Source organism: Cannabis sativa, unplaced genomic scaffold, assembly GCF_029168945.1.
Source record: "Cannabis sativa cultivar Pink pepper isolate KNU-18-1 unplaced genomic scaffold, ASM2916894v1 Contig3, whole genome shotgun sequence".
Lineage (NCBI taxonomy): Eukaryota > Viridiplantae > Streptophyta > Magnoliopsida > Rosales > Cannabaceae > Cannabis > Cannabis sativa.
The window spans coordinates 2,937,153-2,955,809 of NW_026870039.1; positions in this window are offsets into that span (position 1 = coordinate 2,937,153).

Sequence of the window (18,657 nt, forward strand, 5' to 3'; positions counted from 1 at the left end):
TTGTTTTTACCCAGAGTCACTGTTGCTTTTCATCAGGTGACCATGATTTTGAAATTATGTCTACCAAGCCTCGTAAATCAAAGACCCACTGTAACTTTTGAAGTCTAGCTCAATGAGTCTAAAATAAGGGCCATCAAAGATTACGTTGGTGGTGTATTAAAAACTTGTGGCATCAAGCAAAGACGAGGATGTCACATTAGATCTGTTGCTCCTAGAGAATTCAATTGCTTTCCACCATAACGGGTTATTCGCGAGGAATGTGGTGAAGCAAGTACTAGTAGCTCGTCTAGGATAGGCGCTTGGAGCCTCGAGCACATCAGGGCTGGAGCATTTCTCCCCCTAAGAGAGTACTTCAAAGAATTATGTAATTATCTTGGAATTGCCCCCTTTAAGCTGATTCCAAGTTCTTATAGAATTCTGGCAGGCCTAAAAGTTTTGTACAATATTTTAGGCTTGGAGTGTCCCACTCCCCTTGAACTAGTTTATTTCTACTCCATTAAAGCAGTTCCCACGAGGAAGCGATGTTCAGGGAGATTTTATCAACACAACTGCATTTTGCATTATACGTAAGTAATTTTTGTCTCAAAACTTGGTTTTGAGTTATTTTCATATTTATGGATTTGAGGTCGCTGACTTATTACATTTGTTGTGTTGGCAGCAGTCTCTAGAAGACCAATTCCCACCCCTGAGATGGCCGAGCATCACAAAATCCTGCTAGGTCTCCCATTCGGACTGCGCGATCAGTAGACTTTCTTTTGAATGAAGCCAATCTGAGGACTGTTGGCCTTCTTGGCTCGGACGAGTTTACTTGTGACTACAATGTTCCAAAGTACTTTTTGTGGGAGAAGGTCCCAGTTCCAGCTAATGAAGAGAGCCATGATTATGTAGCTTGTGTACATTATCTCTAGAAAGTAACCCCTTGGTAAGCTGAAGAAGAAGTATCTCGAGGTAATTAATGTGGATGGTCACTTATCATACTTAGGGCAGAGTGTACCTTGCTATTAACTTTTCAGGATAGCCAATATAACTTCGATACTTAGAATAATTTCCTCATAGATTGTATAATACATAGGTTTAATAGTTGGTATCCTAGGTTCTATGTCCAGCTTAGTTGCACTAGCTCATATTATGGGATTGCCGAGCAGTACGAGAAAAAATTGGATAGGGCATGCCACCCAGATTCAAATTGGGATCTAGATCCAATAAACCCTTATGATATATTCATGATCATAGGGTCTAGGGAGTTTAGTAATCACTATAGTCCTCCCTCTTCATGATCTGATGATTATGGTAACTTTCTTTAAGTGGGAGTTTATTCCATATTCTCCTTTTTATTTATTCTTGATTAAGTGTTGATGTATCTATTGGCCTCGCAGATATGGATCTAGAAAACCTTCTCAACAATTCTGGCAAAAAAGGGAAGAAGAGGATTTTTGCCTCGGAAACCTCATTAGGGGTGAATATGAAACCTACGAAGAGATCCAGGAAAACCACAGTGAACAAGAAATGTGCATCGCAACCCATAAATCTTGAGTTTTTAGAAGATCAGGTTCAAGTCCATACTCTAGCCATTGTACACGCTGAAGAACAAGCTGAAGGTTCGACTCATCATGCTACTGCGTCTTCGGGTAAAGGGCCTAAAATGGCTCTACTTGAACCTTCTTGCCCCTTGCCAAACGAAGCGGGGAACACTGGCTCGGAGTACTACTCGCAATTTACCACCTCCTGCTGGCACCATTTCAAATCCTTCCAGTCTGGCGACTGGGGTTTGATTAACAATGGTAGCCCTGAGAAAATGTTCAAAAGAAGTCTCATCTTTACCCTCTCGGTTTGTTCCCTTCTTCTTTTCTTTGTTATTTATCTTTCTTTTGAACTTACATATAGAAGAAAATCATATGTATATTTTCCCTTTGTAGGCATCCTTTTTATCTCATGTGGCTCAGCATTGGGGTCTCCAGAGGGTCAAACAATTGGAAACTGACCTTCACAAATCCATTGAACAACACAAAGCTGTTGCCAAAAGATGGAATGATCTCAGAAGGAGATCAAGCGATTGACCAAGGATGCTGAGGAGTCAAAGAGGAACCACAACTCAGCGTTGATTAACAATGGTAGCCTTGAGGATATGTTCAAGAGGAGTCTCATCTTTACCCTCTCGGTTAGTTCCCTTCTTCTTTTCTTTGTTATTTATCTTTCTTTCAAATTTACAAATAGAAGAAAATCATATGTATATTTTCCCTTTGTAGGCATCCTTTTTATCTCATATGGCTCAGCGTTGGGGTCTCCAGAGGGTCAAACAATTGGTAACTGACCTTCGCAAATCCATTGAAAAACGCGAAGTTGTTGCCAAAAAAATGGAATGATCTCAGACGGAGATCACGCGATTGACCAAGGATGCTGAGGAGTCAAAGAGGAACCACAAAGCTGAACTTGAGGTAGCTCAAAAAGAAGCCAAGGACAAACGTGGGGCCTGCCAGAAACTCTAGGAAGAACTCAATGCAGCCAGTGTGAAGCTTGATGGAGCCGAGGTTGATGCTAAGGAAAGGGGGAACAATGTTGCAAAGCGATCCATATATAGAGCCTAGTTGGCCAACGACCCCAGCATGGACTTGAGCTTCTTGGGTGAAGGTGTCGAAGAAGTTTTGGCTTATTGCAAGCGAACCAAAGAAGAAGAGGTAGTGGACTCCGAGGAGGAAGAAGAAGATCCATCCAAGTCTCTCACCATGTAGACTTGGTTTTTGTTCTTTATTTTTTGTTTAGAAAAATGGCCTTCTGGCCAAGACAATAGTTGCCCCTTGTGGCATTATTTTTTGTAAAGACAATTTCGCACTGTTGGATGACCAACTTTGCTCCTTATGCATTTATCTTTACTTTAGTTATCTTGTATCTTATGTTGAACTTAATATTTTTATTTATTTGCGTTTTAATTTACAATGTAAACATTTATATTTTGATCCAACTGAAGATATATTTATTAAGCATTTCTATTTTTCTTTCTTTTCCTTTGATACATTTAAGTAGTTATTAATCTACTATGTATGTGTGTGAACAGTTATACTCTGTGTATGTTTTCCGATTCATCAGCAGTTATAGTCTGTCTTATTATACACGAGTAGTTTACAATCTACCAAATATTATATGAGCAGTTTAAATCTGCCATATATAACTTAAAAATACTTTGAATAATTCACTTTAGGAACTATTTTGTATATTTTTTGATTGCTCATATGAATAGTAGGCCTTCTATTCATATTTTAGGTTAAGTATTATTTTTCAAGGCATTGTCATGCCTCTTTTATAATACATACCGGAATAATGCGAGCTATTAAATATTCAGCTTCTCGTGTAGCTTTGTGTTTTTTTTATGAGTTGATCTCATTTACAACTGCTACTTTGATTTTCCTATCTAAAGAAGAGGTTCTTCACTTTTTAGACTTTATATTGTCCATATATAATATTAACCAATTATCCTTTTCTTTGTGGAAAACTTTGTGAAAAAAAAATAAAAAATAGGTTTGCAATATAATATGTACTTCTAGATGAATTCTAGTTAACATACACACATATATATGCCCCTCAAGTAATTTAAAAAAAAAAATTATAATTACTTGAACAAACTTTAAATTTATTAATAATAAGAATTCACATATCACAGAGATAAGTACATCATTTATATTTTAACTTTACTAGTAATAAGGTCTTAAATGTTCACTATTCCAGTGGTTTTTTATTAGCGAGTCATTAAGCCGAGTTAATTTATAGACCCCAGTTCCTACTACTGCCTCGATAACATAGGAACCTTCCCAGTTAGGATTAACCACTCCAGAAGACACATCTCGTATGTTTGTAAATACTCGTCTTAACACCAAATCTCCAATATTTAAGTGTCTTTTCTTAACTCTTTTGTTAAAGTATCTTGTGATTCGATACTAATAGGTTGCATTAGTTATTTGCGACTCAGTGCGTCTTTCCTCAAGTAGATCTAAGGACAATTTAAGGATTTCTTTGTTTTCTTCTTGATTGTAGAATTCACGTCTGTGGGTTGCAATATCAATTTCTACAGGTAGCATTCCCTCCGAGCCAAATGCTAACGAGAATGGAGTGTGCCCTGTAGCTATTTTCTCTGTTATTCTGTGAGCCCAAAGTACTTGTGGAAGTTCATCTACCTATCTTCCTTTAGCAGCATCCAACTTCTTTTTAATAGTATCATTTGAGGTTTTATTAACAACTTCTACTTGACCATTTGCTTAGGGTCTCAAAACTGACGAGAAGCTCTTAATAATTTTATTCCTTTCACAGTTCTCAGTAAATAGCTCGCCATCAAATTGAGTTCCATTGTCAGATACTATTTTAATGGGTATTTAAAATCTGCAAATTATGTTCTTGACAACGAAATTGAGAACTTTTTTGCAAGTTATGGAAACTAGCTGGTTTAGCCTCTGTCCACTTTGTAAAGAAGTCAACTGCTACTACTGCCTACTTTGCACCTCCTCGCCCTGTGGGTAATGCCCCAATCAAGTCAATTCCCCATATTGCAAATGGGTATGGTGAGATCATCATTCTTAACTCTGTTGGCGGTACCCGAGGTATATGTGAGAATCTCAGGCATTTATCGCATATCTTGACAAATTCATGTGTGTCTTTATTTATTGTTGGCCAATAGTATCCTTGACGGATAATCTTCTTTGATAAACTTTGCCAACTTGTGTGATCTCCATAAAAGCCTTCGTGAATTTCTTTGATTATTTCGTTAGCTTCTGTTGGAAGTACACACCGTAAGAGAGGCATCAAATAACCCATCCTATACAATTTGCCTTCTATTATTGTATAGCGAGATACTGAATATAAGAGTTTGCGCGCCTCGTTTTTGTCTGTAGGAAGTTCTACGAGGAGTAGATATTTTAGTATGGGTGTCATCCATGTAGGTGAGGTATTTATAATCTCACCTTCTTCCTTTCACATATACTTGGGTCGCTCAAGACTTTAACCGGTACCAGATATTTTGCAAGGCCAACTGTTGTCGAGTGAATTTCGCAACACCAAAATGAATTATTTAATTAATATAAAGGAGAATTTTCAGGGAAGTGACAAGTGCGAGTATTCGACCTAGAATGGCGAGTACTCGACTGGGAATGCAAGAATAATCAACAAGGCTGGAAAATATCAATAAGACAAAGAATTATAGTGGTTCAGTCAGATTGTGATCTGCTTAGTCCACTGTAGCAAAGGATTCGTAGGTGTCATTTTCATGGTGGATCACCCCTTTATATACAAAGTAGGTGTCCAATCGGTTACATAAGGATCACATTCATTGTTAATCCATTATTTACATATTGAATTGCAATAATTAAACCCAAACAACGTTAGAATTAATAAATGAGTGACAGTTACTAAGTCCATCAACGTATGCGTCTTCCGCATCTGCGAGTTGACGGTTCATGTTCCGTTTGTTGAGCTCGCAGGGTCATTAGTACGTTTGGAACGTCTGCGCCCTTAGGTAACCGCCTCTTGTAGACATCGCATGTTGAGACATGCGAATTTATATCGGTTTGTCAGGGCTATTGGGTCGTTGGGACCAAATTGTGTCATAGAGAGTTGGTCTCTATGCTTTCGCAGAAATATAGAGGGGATACTCGCACATGTTCTGACACACGCGAGTTGGATATACCCCGCATAATGTGAATTGCGGTTACGTGGTTCGACTTAGGTCGTACTCGCAGTATCTCGCTGGTTTTATCCTGGGCGAGGTCTAAACTTCGAGAAGTCTCTTATGGACATTTCAGCTTTCATTAGAAATCTGAATACACGTGTCCTTTAAATAGGAGTCTGGTCTCAAGTTTCTAGGTGAGAGGAATCTTACTATAACACATGCCCCTAGTTTCGCGATGTGACAGGAGCGGTCACTGAGGGAAACTATTACTCGAGAGACAGGTGAAAGGTTGTCACGAGGAGGTGACCTTTTGGTTGTCCCATCGAGGGTTTCGAAAAATGACGGCTGTAATTATTAGTTTTTATTACATTTATGGTGCCACGTCACAAAACTCCTCAGTTTTTGTGCAGGCGTGGCCATTGTTGGCCGTTAGATTGGGCGACCTTAGGCATTCTGGCTGCCACGTGTCACAATCCCAATCAATAAGGGATATGGGTATTTAAATACTTTGATACGAATCAAAAACTCCCATTTTTCCCTCTTGCTCTTAACTTCTTCTTTCCCTCCATTACAGACACTTCAAAAAATCCATTCCGAGATTTTTTACCACTTTTCCACAACATTCTCAATCTCAGAAGTGATCGAGAGCAATCGCAGAAATCAGAACTAAAGGTTAGTTTTCAAGTCATTGCTTTTTTCGTTTTCTGTTTGGAGAAAATATGCTTTACTTTCTGGGTTCGGGTAATTTAAAGGCTTTTTTAGGAATGTATGCTAGTGGGTGTTTATGAGGCTATGTGTTTTAGGTAAGTAAACCTGGGTAAATTCATAGAATACGACCTGTAAACTGACATAACCGCACACAATTCATAGGCACTGTTTCACGTCTTGAATACTCGCGGATATTAGGATGAACAACTTGAATATTCGCGGGTGTTCAGATGAACAGCTTGAATACTCGCATATTGCCAAGATTTTACTTCCATTTGACTGTTAGCTAGATCTTTTATGATTTTTATATGTCGCGGGCTGAGTTGCGAGGGTATCAATCACCGTTCCAAATGGTGGGTGTATCTCAGTATTCTAATGGTCATTTATATGCCCCTTGAGATACTGAGGTACACCCAGCCATTTGTAACATGCGATGATACTCAAATGATCGTACTTTTTGGCTGATAGGTAATCTCGGAACGGTGGGGGTCTCCCAGTAACTTCAGGGTTATGCTCGAAAACGCACACCCCTTGAGTCACTGGGAAACTCCCAGCCGTTTCTGGAGGTATACCGCTTGGCCGAGGATGCGTGAATTATTTGCCCAAGATATTTTTATCTCTCCTCGCATATTGAGGGGATGGTCAGTATTCGCAAGGAGGCTGACCATTCTGTCGAGTGTGACTTTATAATCTAATGCGGGTGAGATCACTTACTTTGCTTTTTCGCACATCCACCACGCTGAAAAGATCTTCTATCTTTCAGATGAGCGATTTGTCGGATAGCCAACAGCTCGGCTCCGGAGGCCGTGCATTTGACGGTGAAGCTGACCAGGAGAAGGACAGTTTTCTCCCCACGAAAATTTCCGAAGAGGAGGCCGCTCCAATAGAATTAGGTCTGATGTCTTCTGTGGACATTGAAAAGATGGTGCAGGAACTCGCAGAACCTGGGACCATCGATATTCGAGACAGCGAGTCCACAGTGTCGGCACGCGACTACCTTATACATTCGAGGCATGCTCCTGACATCGAGGTCGAGGAGATGGACGAGGAATGGACGACTCCAGTTCGCGAGTCAGGTGGGGAAGAGGAGGAGGCGAAAGGGAGTGGGACAGATTTGGTCGACGATTCCCAGCTGAACGAGCCCTTCGCGTGTGAGGATTTAATCTCGAGGGTTTCCAAATCAGACTTCACCACCTTTGTGAGGTTAAATTTGCTGCGACTCGCGTTTCAACGTCCTAAGCCGTCTCAGAGGGCGCACCTTCCATTTACTAACCCTGCGATCATTTCCACAGAGGATGTGGTAGTCTCAATACCCATTCTTCGGTGTGGGGTATCGGTCCCCTTTCACCCCTTCATCGCAGCTATTCTTAGGCGATATGACGTATCGCCCTTTCAGCTAACCCCAAACAGTTACCGCACTGCCCTAGCCTTCTATGCGATGTACATGGAATATGTCCATAGGGCTCCCTCAGTAGAAGAGTTTAGCTATTTCTACGACATAAAAAGCGTAGGTCTTCATAATGGCTTCTACTGCTTTAGCAAATGGGCGACTTCTGAAATCAACGGAGTTGAAGGAATGGTGTCGAACATGGGGGATTGGAAATCGAAGTGGTTTTATGTCTTTAAAGTTCCTGGGATTAGAACTGACTTTAATCGTAGACCTAGTATGTCGCGTATTTCTTGACTTAGACATTTTTTTTTTTTGCATTTCTTTTGAGATCTTTTGCTTACTCGCTCTTTGTTGTTATCACAGATAGACCAGCTCGACCGACCCTTGACGCGACTAGCAAGGAGACAGCTGAAGTCCTCGGGAGCCTTCCAGTACAAGATCGCGACTGGCGATTATTGTGTACAACTGCGAAGTTGCGAGAACATCAGCTGATTCCTGAGAACGCAAGTCTTCAAAGGGAGCCAGTATACAAAGAACCATCCGAGAAGCAGCAAGAGCGAATAGACAAGTGTCTTTCTAAGCAAACTCCTCGACAAATTTCAGGTAATTCGTCTCTTGTTATAAACTAACAGGTAGGATTTTGACTTATACTTATTTTCATTTATGTTCGCAGATATGACTTTTCTGAAGTCTGCCCCCATCCTGAAGATCAAACCGAAGGGTGGAACAGCGACGACTTCGCCGGTTGTCGCCCAAAAGAGGAAGAGCGATGCGATGGCTACATTTGTCACAGACTCTTCCAAGAAGCTGGCCAAGACCACACAAGACAAGGGGAAGAAAGTCGTAATTGATCCACCTGTTCGAGCTCGCGACTTCCTGGCCATGCAAGAGAAGTACCTGGCTGAGATTCCTTATGAGGATCTTGTTACGCGATCTTCTGAACTGGCCGCGCAGTTGATGGGTCTGTTCATAAAAGCTGCGGCTACTCCTTCGAAGGAAGCCGACTCGCTGAAGAGGCAGAACGCTCATTTTCAGGAGAACATAAAAAAGCTGAAGCATGAAGTGGCGAGGATGGAGAAAGAGCTCGAGGAACTCAGCAAGGCCAAGGAGAAGGAGCTCGAAGAACTCAGCAAGGCAAAGGAACAGGCGGAGCTTGAGGCCAAGAAGTCGCAGGCAACGATCGTGGATATGGCCCGCGATTTGGAGGCTGAGAAAGAGAATGGGAAGAAGCAGTATGATCAGGCAGTGTCTGATTATATCTATACCACTCTTTCCAAAGTCCCAGACTTCGACTTTTCTCTTCTCGGAGCAGAAGCCGCTGAGATGGCCGAGGCCTTTCGCGCCATGTCGCCTACTCAGACTCAAGGTGGGGGAGGGAACCTTCTTGACGAGGTCGAGGGCGCACAAGCTGAAGAAGTCGAGAACGAGGTTATCAGCAAAGTCGCGGATGAGACTGCTCCGGATGAGACTACTCCTGCTGCTCCAGTTGCTTAGTTATCCTCTAATTTATGTTGTTTTTTAATTTTGCTTCTCTCTTTTTTTTTATATGCGGTACAAGGGTACTCATGCTTTTGTACTTGGACAAATTTTCTTTTTGTTTTGGACAAATTTATATCCTCGCGGGGATAGCTATCCTTTAACATTTACGCAGTACACGGGTACTCGCGTTTTTATATATATATATTTACGACTTCAATTACAGCTTGGTGTAATAAGTAGGAATATTTACAAAGCTGGTAAAATTTTTGAAAATTTAACAAGTAATTTTATTCATATAATCAATAGTACATTCGGGCATATATCCCCCTATACTTAGGATTTTTCCTTGTTGAATGAAAAATATCTAAGTATAAGTACAAGAATGAACATAATCGAATAATGCGAATACTATTGATAATAAAATTTCAAGCTCTCGCTATTCCATGCTCGTGGAATCGCAGTTTCGTCGAGTGTTGCGAGTCGATACGTTGCATCACCAATTTTATCTGCGATGAGGTATGGTCCTTCCCAATTATCCCCGAAGACCCCGTGCGACGGGTTTTTGGTGTTTGGCATTACTCTTCTAAGGACCAAGTCTCCTGCTCGCAGGGCTTTTACTTTTACTTTGGAGTTAAAGTATCTTGCAGTTCGCTGTTGGTAAGCCGCATTTTTTAGATGCGCCTTATCACGCTTTTCCTCCAAAAGATCAAGGCAGAATAGCTGATTCTCGTTGTTCTGCGAGATGTTGAAAATATCCCTGCGTAGGGAACCTGCCCCAACTTCAACTGGCAACATGGCCTCGCACCCGTAAGAAAGTGAGAAGGGTGTTTCGCCAGTTGTAGATCGAGGGGTCGTATTATAGGACCATAGGACTTGCGATAACTCGTCTGGCCAAGCCCCTTTGCGATCTTCTAGTTTCCCTTTTATGGTGGGTTTGATTATTTTATTAACGGCTTCAGTTTGTCCGTTACTCTGCGGGTAAGCAACTGGGGAAAAAGCCTTTTTAATCACCAAATCGTCGCATAGCTGTCGCATCTCTTTACAGTCAAACTGTTTTCCATTGTCTGAAATGAGTTTATGCGGAATGCCAAAACGACAAATGATGGAGGTATAGACAAACTCGCGCAATTTCGTTGCAGTGATGGTTGCAAGTGCTTTGGCTTCAACCCACTTCATGAAGTAATCAACTGCGACTACAGCATATTTGACTCCGCCTTTTCCCTTGGGTAACTCGCCGATTAAATCGATTCCCCATATTGCAAAGGGCCAGGGACTTGTGATAGAATGGAGGTTACTCGGAGGCTGGTGTGTGTAAGTGGCTATTCGCTGACATCTATCACACCTTTTTGCAAACGTGAGAGCATCTTGTCGCAATGTTGGCCAGTAATACCCTTGCCGCATAATTTTTAAAGCAAGGGCATTACCTCCGGTATGATTGCCACAAATCCCCTCGTGTACTTCACGAAGTATGTAACCGCAGTCTTCTCCACTGATACATTTGAGAAGCGGTTGACTAAAACTTCTGCGATACAACCTTTGGTCATATATTACATAACGGGCTGCTCGCTGTCGCAATTTTCTCGCTTCTACTTTATCGTCGGGTAGGAGCCCCTTTTCAAGATATGCGAGGATGGGAGTCGTCCAGGTAATCTCCTGAATATCATTTATCTCCATGATTGCTTCTCGATCTATGGTTGGGTGAGCCAATACGTCTACCGGAATCACATCGAGTAATTCGGCTTCTCTAGTTGAGGCCAAACGGGCCAATGCGTCTGCGTGGACATTTTGAGCACGCGGTACTCGAGATACAACTACATTTTTGAACTTCTGCATTATTTCGCGAACGATGGCTAAGTATTTAACCAATCTTCCGCCTCTTGCTAGGTATTCTCCATTCACCTGGCATACCACGAGTTGAGAGTCACTAAAAGCCTGTAGATATTCGACTTTCATCTCGAGGGCCAGTTTCAATCCTGCGATTAAAGCCTCATACTCGGCTTCATTGTTAGATGCAGAAAATTCAAAACGTAAAGCAGCGTGTACCTTGAAATTATTGGGACTGATTAACAAGATCCCACTACCAGAACCTTCGTTATTTGAGGCTCCGTCGACGTACAATGTCCATGCTTCTCTGCCTGCTATGACAATATCATTTCTATCCTCTACAACTGCCACCTCGGTGCTTGGGAATTCCAGTATAAAATCTGCCAAAGCTTGCCCCTTGATCGCAGTTCTCGGTTTATACTTGATGTCGAACTGACTCAACTCCATCGCCCACTTTAACAATCTCCCCGGTGCTTCTGGTTTCGCTAAAACTTGTCTTAAGGGAAGTTTGTCAAAACTTCAATGATGTGAGCCTGGAAGTAGGGTCGCAATTTTCTTGAGGATATTATCAAGGCGAAAGCCAATTTCTCCATTTGAGGATAACGCGTCTCGGCGTCTAGTAATCGCTTACTGACGTAATACACCGGGTATTGGCGTCCTTGGTCCTCGCGTATTAGTACTGAACTAATCGCATATTCGGAGACGGCCAAATAGATAGACAAAACTTCTCCGGACAACGGCTTCGATAAGATTGGAGGTTGCCCCAAATGTGTTTTTAAAGCTTGAAAGGCTTGCTCGCATTTTTCGTTCCAATGGAACCTTTTGTTGCCTTTCAAAGTCTGAAAAAACTCCTTACACTTATCAGAAGATCTGGATATAAAGCGGTTTAAAGCTGGGACTTTACCTGTGAGGCTTTGAACTTACTTTGGCTTGGTCGGTGATGGCATCTCCACTAATGCCCTGATCTTCGCAGGATTGGCTTCTATTCCTCGCTGATTTACCATAAAACCAAGGAATTTCCCAGAGCCCACCCCAAAGACGCATTTCAACGGATTTAGATGCATCTTGTATCACCGCAATATGTCGAACATGGCCTGCAAGTGGGTAATATGATCCTTCGCATGTTGCGATTTTACGAGCATATCGTCAACATATACCTCCATTGTTTTTCCAATGAGATCTGCGAACATCATATTCACTAGCCTTTGATAAGTCGCACCTGCGTTTATTAAACCAAAAGGCATTACTTTGTAACAGTATAATCCTCGATCAGTAATGAACGAGGTATGCTCTTGGTCTGGTTCATACATCGGGATTTGATTGTATCCCGAGTATGCATCCATGAAGCTCAAAAGTGCGTGACCTGCAGTGGCATCGACAAGCTGGTCAATGCTAGGAAGAGGAAAGCTGTCTTTGGGACAGGCTTTGTTTAGATCCGTAAAGTCAACGCATGTGCGCCATGAGCCATTAGGCTTTGGCACGAGTACGGGGTTTGCTAACCAGTTGGGGTAAAATGACTCCCGTATAAAGCCGCAGGCAATGAGGCGGTCGACTTCTTCTTTCAGCGCTTGGTACCTCGCGGGGTCCATTTTGCGGCGCTTTTGTCGGACACCTCGCACTTCGGGGTCAATGTTCAAGCGATGATACATGACCTGCGGAGATATCCCGACCATATCTGAATGTTTCCAGGCAAAGATATCAAGATTTTGCTTTAGAAAGGTCGTTAATTGTTCTCGCAGCTGTAAATTTAATTTAGAACCAATTTTTAAAACCTTGTTATTATCTATAGGATCTATAGGTACCTCGGTTCTGTCTTCCGCGGCTTGGGCTGCGGCGGTGTGATCGAGGATTCTTGGATCCAAGTCTGGTTCGTCCACGTGTGGCACCTCCTCGATCCTGAGGATCTCCTGGCGAGGCGGTGGTGCATCCAAAAGGTAGATAACATTTACCGTCCTTTTTCCTGCGAGTTTAACGGCTGCGTTATAACATTCCCGTGAGTCGGATTGGACTCCCCGCACCGAACCTACTCCAGCGGGAGTAGGGAACTTCATCGTCAGATGATAGATCGAGGTTATGATCTTCATCTCCTTCAGGATTGGTCGACCAATTACGGCGTTATACGCTGAGTATTGGTCGATTACTGCGAAGTTGGCCATCGACTTGGCTGTTACTGGGGCAGTTCCCAAAGTGATTGGGAGCTTGATCATTCTTTTAATTGCTATGACATCTCCCGAAAAGCCATAGATGCTTGATGTCATAGGTCGCAAATCCTTCTCTTGCAACCCCATTTGCTTGAAGGCTTGGAAATTCAGCAAATTCACTGAACTCCCATTGTCAACCAGTATACGATGGACATTGTCCCCACCAATATTGGCGACTATTACCAGTGCATCAGAATGCGGGTGATGGACCCATCTCGCATCGCTCTCCATAAAGATGATGTCGTCGCATTCTTTCTTAAAGAGCTTCTCAGGCCGTTCACCAAGATTATTCACATTGGTAAGCGGCTTCTCCTTGGCTTCTCTGGCATACCGTTCTTGTGATTTGCGAGAGTCGCCCGCGATGTGTGGTCCTCCGATTATAGTTAGGATATTGCGAGGTGTTCTGGAGCCACTCGCGTTCTGGGTTTCTCCTTTGCCATCCGCTTGGGGATGACTTTCCTCGCTTCTTTTATACTTGTCGAACTTCCCTCTCCGGATCAGTTTCTCTATTTTATCCTGCAAGACCCAACATTCTAGAGTAGTGTGACCAATGTCCTTGTGGTACTTACAGAATTTTTTAGGATCCCTCCGGTCGCGATTCCCCCTGATGGGGGTGGCTTCTTGAAGACTCCGTTCCTTTCTTCAATCGCATAGATATGGTCTCGAGGTACTGCAAGTTCTGTATAGTTGACGAAGCGAGGTCCTCCCTTCCTTTTTGGCGAGGACTCCTTCTTTGGAGGTGACTTAGCCAGCTTCGGACTTCGCTGTCTGCGCGGGCTACGTCTTCTCGGGCTTCGGCCCCTGGAGTTCTTCCCTCGCGGACTGCGAGATCGTGACCGCGGTATGGGTGACCGACGTTTGTCTTTCCCCTTCTCTAACTCCGCTAGAGAGTTCTCAATTCTTTTGTGAGGTTCGGCCATGGCGAAGAACTCTACTAAGGACTCCGGCCTTCGAGCTTGTAGTTCCTTCCAAAAGTTGGTCCTCGGCAAGATACCTGTTATCAACATACAAACAAGCGAAGACTCGGGGGCCTTCTCGACCTTTGTTACTTCTGCGTTAAAACGCTTAAAATAGTCTTGTAAAGACTCACCAGGTTCTTGTTTGATGTTGGCCAAAGTCGTATAGGGTGGTCTATACGTCATTGTGGCCTGGAAATGCGTGAGGAATAAGTCGACGAAGGTTTCCCATGTCGATATTGATGCCTCAGGTAACTGGGTGAACCAATCATGAGCATTTTCCTCGAGTGTTGCCGCAAGAATGCGACACTTTGCGAGTTGCGGTACCTGGTCTACTTCCATTATAGTATTGAATTTTTCTAAATAGTCTATCGGGTTAGAAGTACCTTTATACTTGAGGGATTCGGATAAACGAAACCCTTTCGATAGTTGAGCCTGCCGCACCTCTGCAGTAAAAGGCGAGGTGCCATGCAGCTTGTATATAGGCTTGCGCTGCTGCTCGAGCATCTTTAAAGCTTGCAGAAGCATGCTTTGATCGATTCCTCCTGTCGCAGGGGCTGGAGTCGCTGCAACTGCGGGGCTCGCAACTACTGCGGCAAGGTTTGCTGGGATATTAATCCCAGTGGTCGCGATCGGTGCGATAGGCGGGTTATTACCTGCGTTGACACCCTGATCGCCCGCCTGGGGATCACGGAGTGTCTCAGTATTCTGTGGGTCGCGGGAGCGTGCCCTGAAAACTGCGTTAAGATGATCACGTAGATCACCTCGATGTACTTGATAACGTCCTCCCTGTTGTGTCTGTACAGAGCCGGACCTTGTATACCTGCTCGGAGTGCGTCCATGCGATGACGAAGAGGCCGATTCTGCGTCGTTGTCTCTTGATGGACGACTGCGAGGATTACGGCGCTCAGGATCTTCGTCAATTTGTGCGCTCTGGTTAGGAAACCTTGCGGATTGGTCTCTTGACGTCGGATGATTCAAGTCCAGAGCTTCAGGGTCAGTTCTTCGTTCCCTGCGTACACGGTTAGTATGACGTCTAGAAGTTGTTACCTGAGGGTTATCGTTGCGAATGGCCGGAACTCGAGGAGGGCGTCGAGCTCGACTCTGTCCATCTACCTCGGCCTGTAGTGCCCGCATATTGATCAGTGGTGAGCTGGACCATTCCCTCGGATACTACCGTCGGAGTGACGGGGGAAAATGCATGGTTGCTGGTGGTGTGGACGTGTCCCCAACTTGAGGGCCAGTCGTTTCTGGGAATAGGTTGAGAGGTCTGATATTGCTCCTCCCTACTCCGCCGTTGATGACGTCCATAGGTGGCACTCCAGCTCCAGGCAGTGGCACACTCATCATTCCAATATTAATAGACCCGTTGTTAGCTCCGTTAGCGTGATTTCCAGCCATGATGAATAGTGTTCTTTGAAGTGAATGAAATCTTTTAGTCGATTCCCACAGACGGCGCCAAATGTTGTCGAGTGAATTTCGCAACACCAAAATGAATTATTTAATTAATATAAAGGAGAATTTTCAGGGAAGTGACAAGTGCGAGTATTCGACCTAGAATGGCGAGTACTCGACTGGGAATGCAAGAATAATCAACAAGGCTGGAAAATATCAATAAGACAAAGAATTATAGTGGTTCAGTTAGATTGTGATCTGCTTAGTCCACTGTAGCAAAGGATTCGTAGGTGTCATTTTCATGGTGGATCACCCCTTTATATACAAAGTAGGTGTCCAATCGGTTACATAAGGATCACATTCATTGTTAATCCATTATTTACATATTGAATTGCAATAATTAAACCCAAACAACGTTAACATTAATAAATGAGTGACAGTTACTAAGTCCATCAACGTATGCGTCTTCCGCATCTGCGAGTTGACGGTTCATGTTCTGTTTGTTGAGCTCGCAGGGTCATTAGTACATTTGGAACGTCTGTGCCCTTAGGTAACCGCCTCTTGTAGACATCGCATGTTGAGACATGTGAATTTGTCAGGGCTATTGGGTCGTTGGGACCAAATTGCGTCATAGAGAGTTGGTCTCTATGCTTTCGCAGAAATATAAAGGGGATACTCGCACATGTTCTGACACACGCGAGTTGGATATACCCCGCATAATGTGAATTGCGGTTACGTGGTTCGACTTAGGTCGTACTCGCAGTATCTCGCTGGTTTTATCCTGGGCGAGGTCTAAACTTCGAGAAGTCTCTTATGGACATTTCAGCTTTCATTGGAAATCTGAATACACGTGTCCTTTAAATAGGAGTCTGGTCTCGAGTTTCTAGGTGAGAGGAATCTTACTATAACACCAACTTTGCTAGTGCATCGCGTTTGAGTTATGTTCTCTTGGAATTTGTTCAATCTTAAAATAATCAAACTTCTCTAAGTTCTTCCAAACTTTCTCCAAATATTTTTTCATCTTTAAACCTTTCGCTTGGTACTCGCCTAGAACTTGATTCATAATCAATTGTGAGTCACTATAGCATATAAGATTTTTTTACTTTTAATACTTCGGCTATTCTCAAGCCAGCCAACAAAGCTTCATATTTGGCTTCGTTGTTTGAAGTATCAAATTGGAATCTTAATGCATAGTGGAATTTGAAGTTATCTGGCGACATCATTATCACTCTTGCCCCCGAGCCATTCTCATTTGAAGCTCCATCCACATATAATTTTTAAGTTTCTGTATTGTGTTTGACGAGTGGGTCTTCTTCTAAGATTATCCCTTCAATTAGGAAATCTACCAAAGCTTGGCCTTTGATAGACGTTCTCAGGTGGTAAGTTATATCGAATTGCCCCAGCTCGGTTGACCATTTAATCAATCTTCCCAAAGCATCAGGTTTTGATAAAACTTGTCTTAATGGTTGATCAGTTAAGACTCTTATGGTATGTGCTTGAAAATAAGGTCGTAGTTTGTGAGATGCATGAATCAGGCATAGGCAAGTTTTTCAAGAGCGGGATACCTCGACTCTACCCCCAGTAACCTTTTACTAACATAGTAAACATGTTGATGGTGCTTTCCCTCTTCTCGCATCAAGGCTGCACTGATTGCACTCTCCGAAACAGCTAAGTAAAGGTATAAAGTTTCTCCAGTTATTGGTTTGGCCAAAACTGTAGGTGCTGACAAATGTTTCTTTATGCTTTTAAAAGCTTCCTCACATTCTTCTGTCCATTCGAACTTCTTATTGCCTCGTATAACATTAAAGAATTGTAGACATTTATCAGTTGATTTGAAATAAATCTGTTTAATGCTATCATTTTTACTGTTAAGGCTTTGACTTCTTTCGACTTCGTTGGTGAAGGCATCTCTACTAGGGCCTTGATTTTTTTTGGATTTGCTTCAATTCCCCTCGCATTAACTATGAAACCCAGAATTTTTATCGAGGAGACTCTAAAAGAACACTTCTTCGAGTTAAGCTTCATATTATACTTTCTAAATATTCCAAATCATTCTAAGAGGTCTTTTGTATGATCTTCACATTTTACTGACTTTACCAACATATCATCGACATAGACATCCATATTTATTCCAAATTGCTTTTCGAGCATCCCATTCACTAGTCGTTGATATGTTGCCCCAACGTTCTTCAAACCAAATGGCATGACTTTGTAACAATAAAGTCCCATGTTGGTCACAAAACTTGTATGTTCTTGATCATAGACATGCATTTTGATCTGGTTATATCCAGAATATGTGTCCATGAATGTCATCAGCTCGTGCCCTGCAGTGGCATCCACCAACTGGTCAATCCTTGGTTGTGGGAAACAATCTTATGGACACGCTTTATTTAAGTCTGAAAAATCAATACAAGTTCTCCAAGTGTCGTTTGGCTTCGGGACAAGAATAGGATTTGAAATCCACGAGAGATAAAAGGCCTTGCGTATGAAATCGTCGTTTAATAACTTATCCACTTCTTCTTTAAGTGCCCCTTGTCTCTCAAAATCTAAGGGTCGCCTTTTTTGTCTTTAGGCTGGGTAATTGGGGTCGATATTCAAATGATGGAAAATTACCTTAGGGTCAATCCCTATCATGTCTGAATGGCCGTCCTATCATTTGATTATATATAGTGAACGATCTACACAAAAAGTAAAGTTAGCATATATAAATTTATAAGTATAGGACACACTTACATATTGGGATGTTGGATATAGAACTTACGTGAATATAATGAATTTTAAATCATCTGGTATGTCGTCATTGCCTGAATCCAAGTATGCCACCATCCGCGTACTTGGTTGGATGAGTACAAGCATTCAGTGAAATATTTTCCTGTATGAATAAATATGTGTAAAATTGTTAATATATACATAATAATAGATAAATATGAAGAGTTATAAATACTGAAATTATTCATTTTAAATCTACATATACTGATTATTATATGGGGCAATAAGCCATTTATTTGAGTTAGTCATTCTAGTCATACGAGTGACTAGTGCTTGATAACGGTT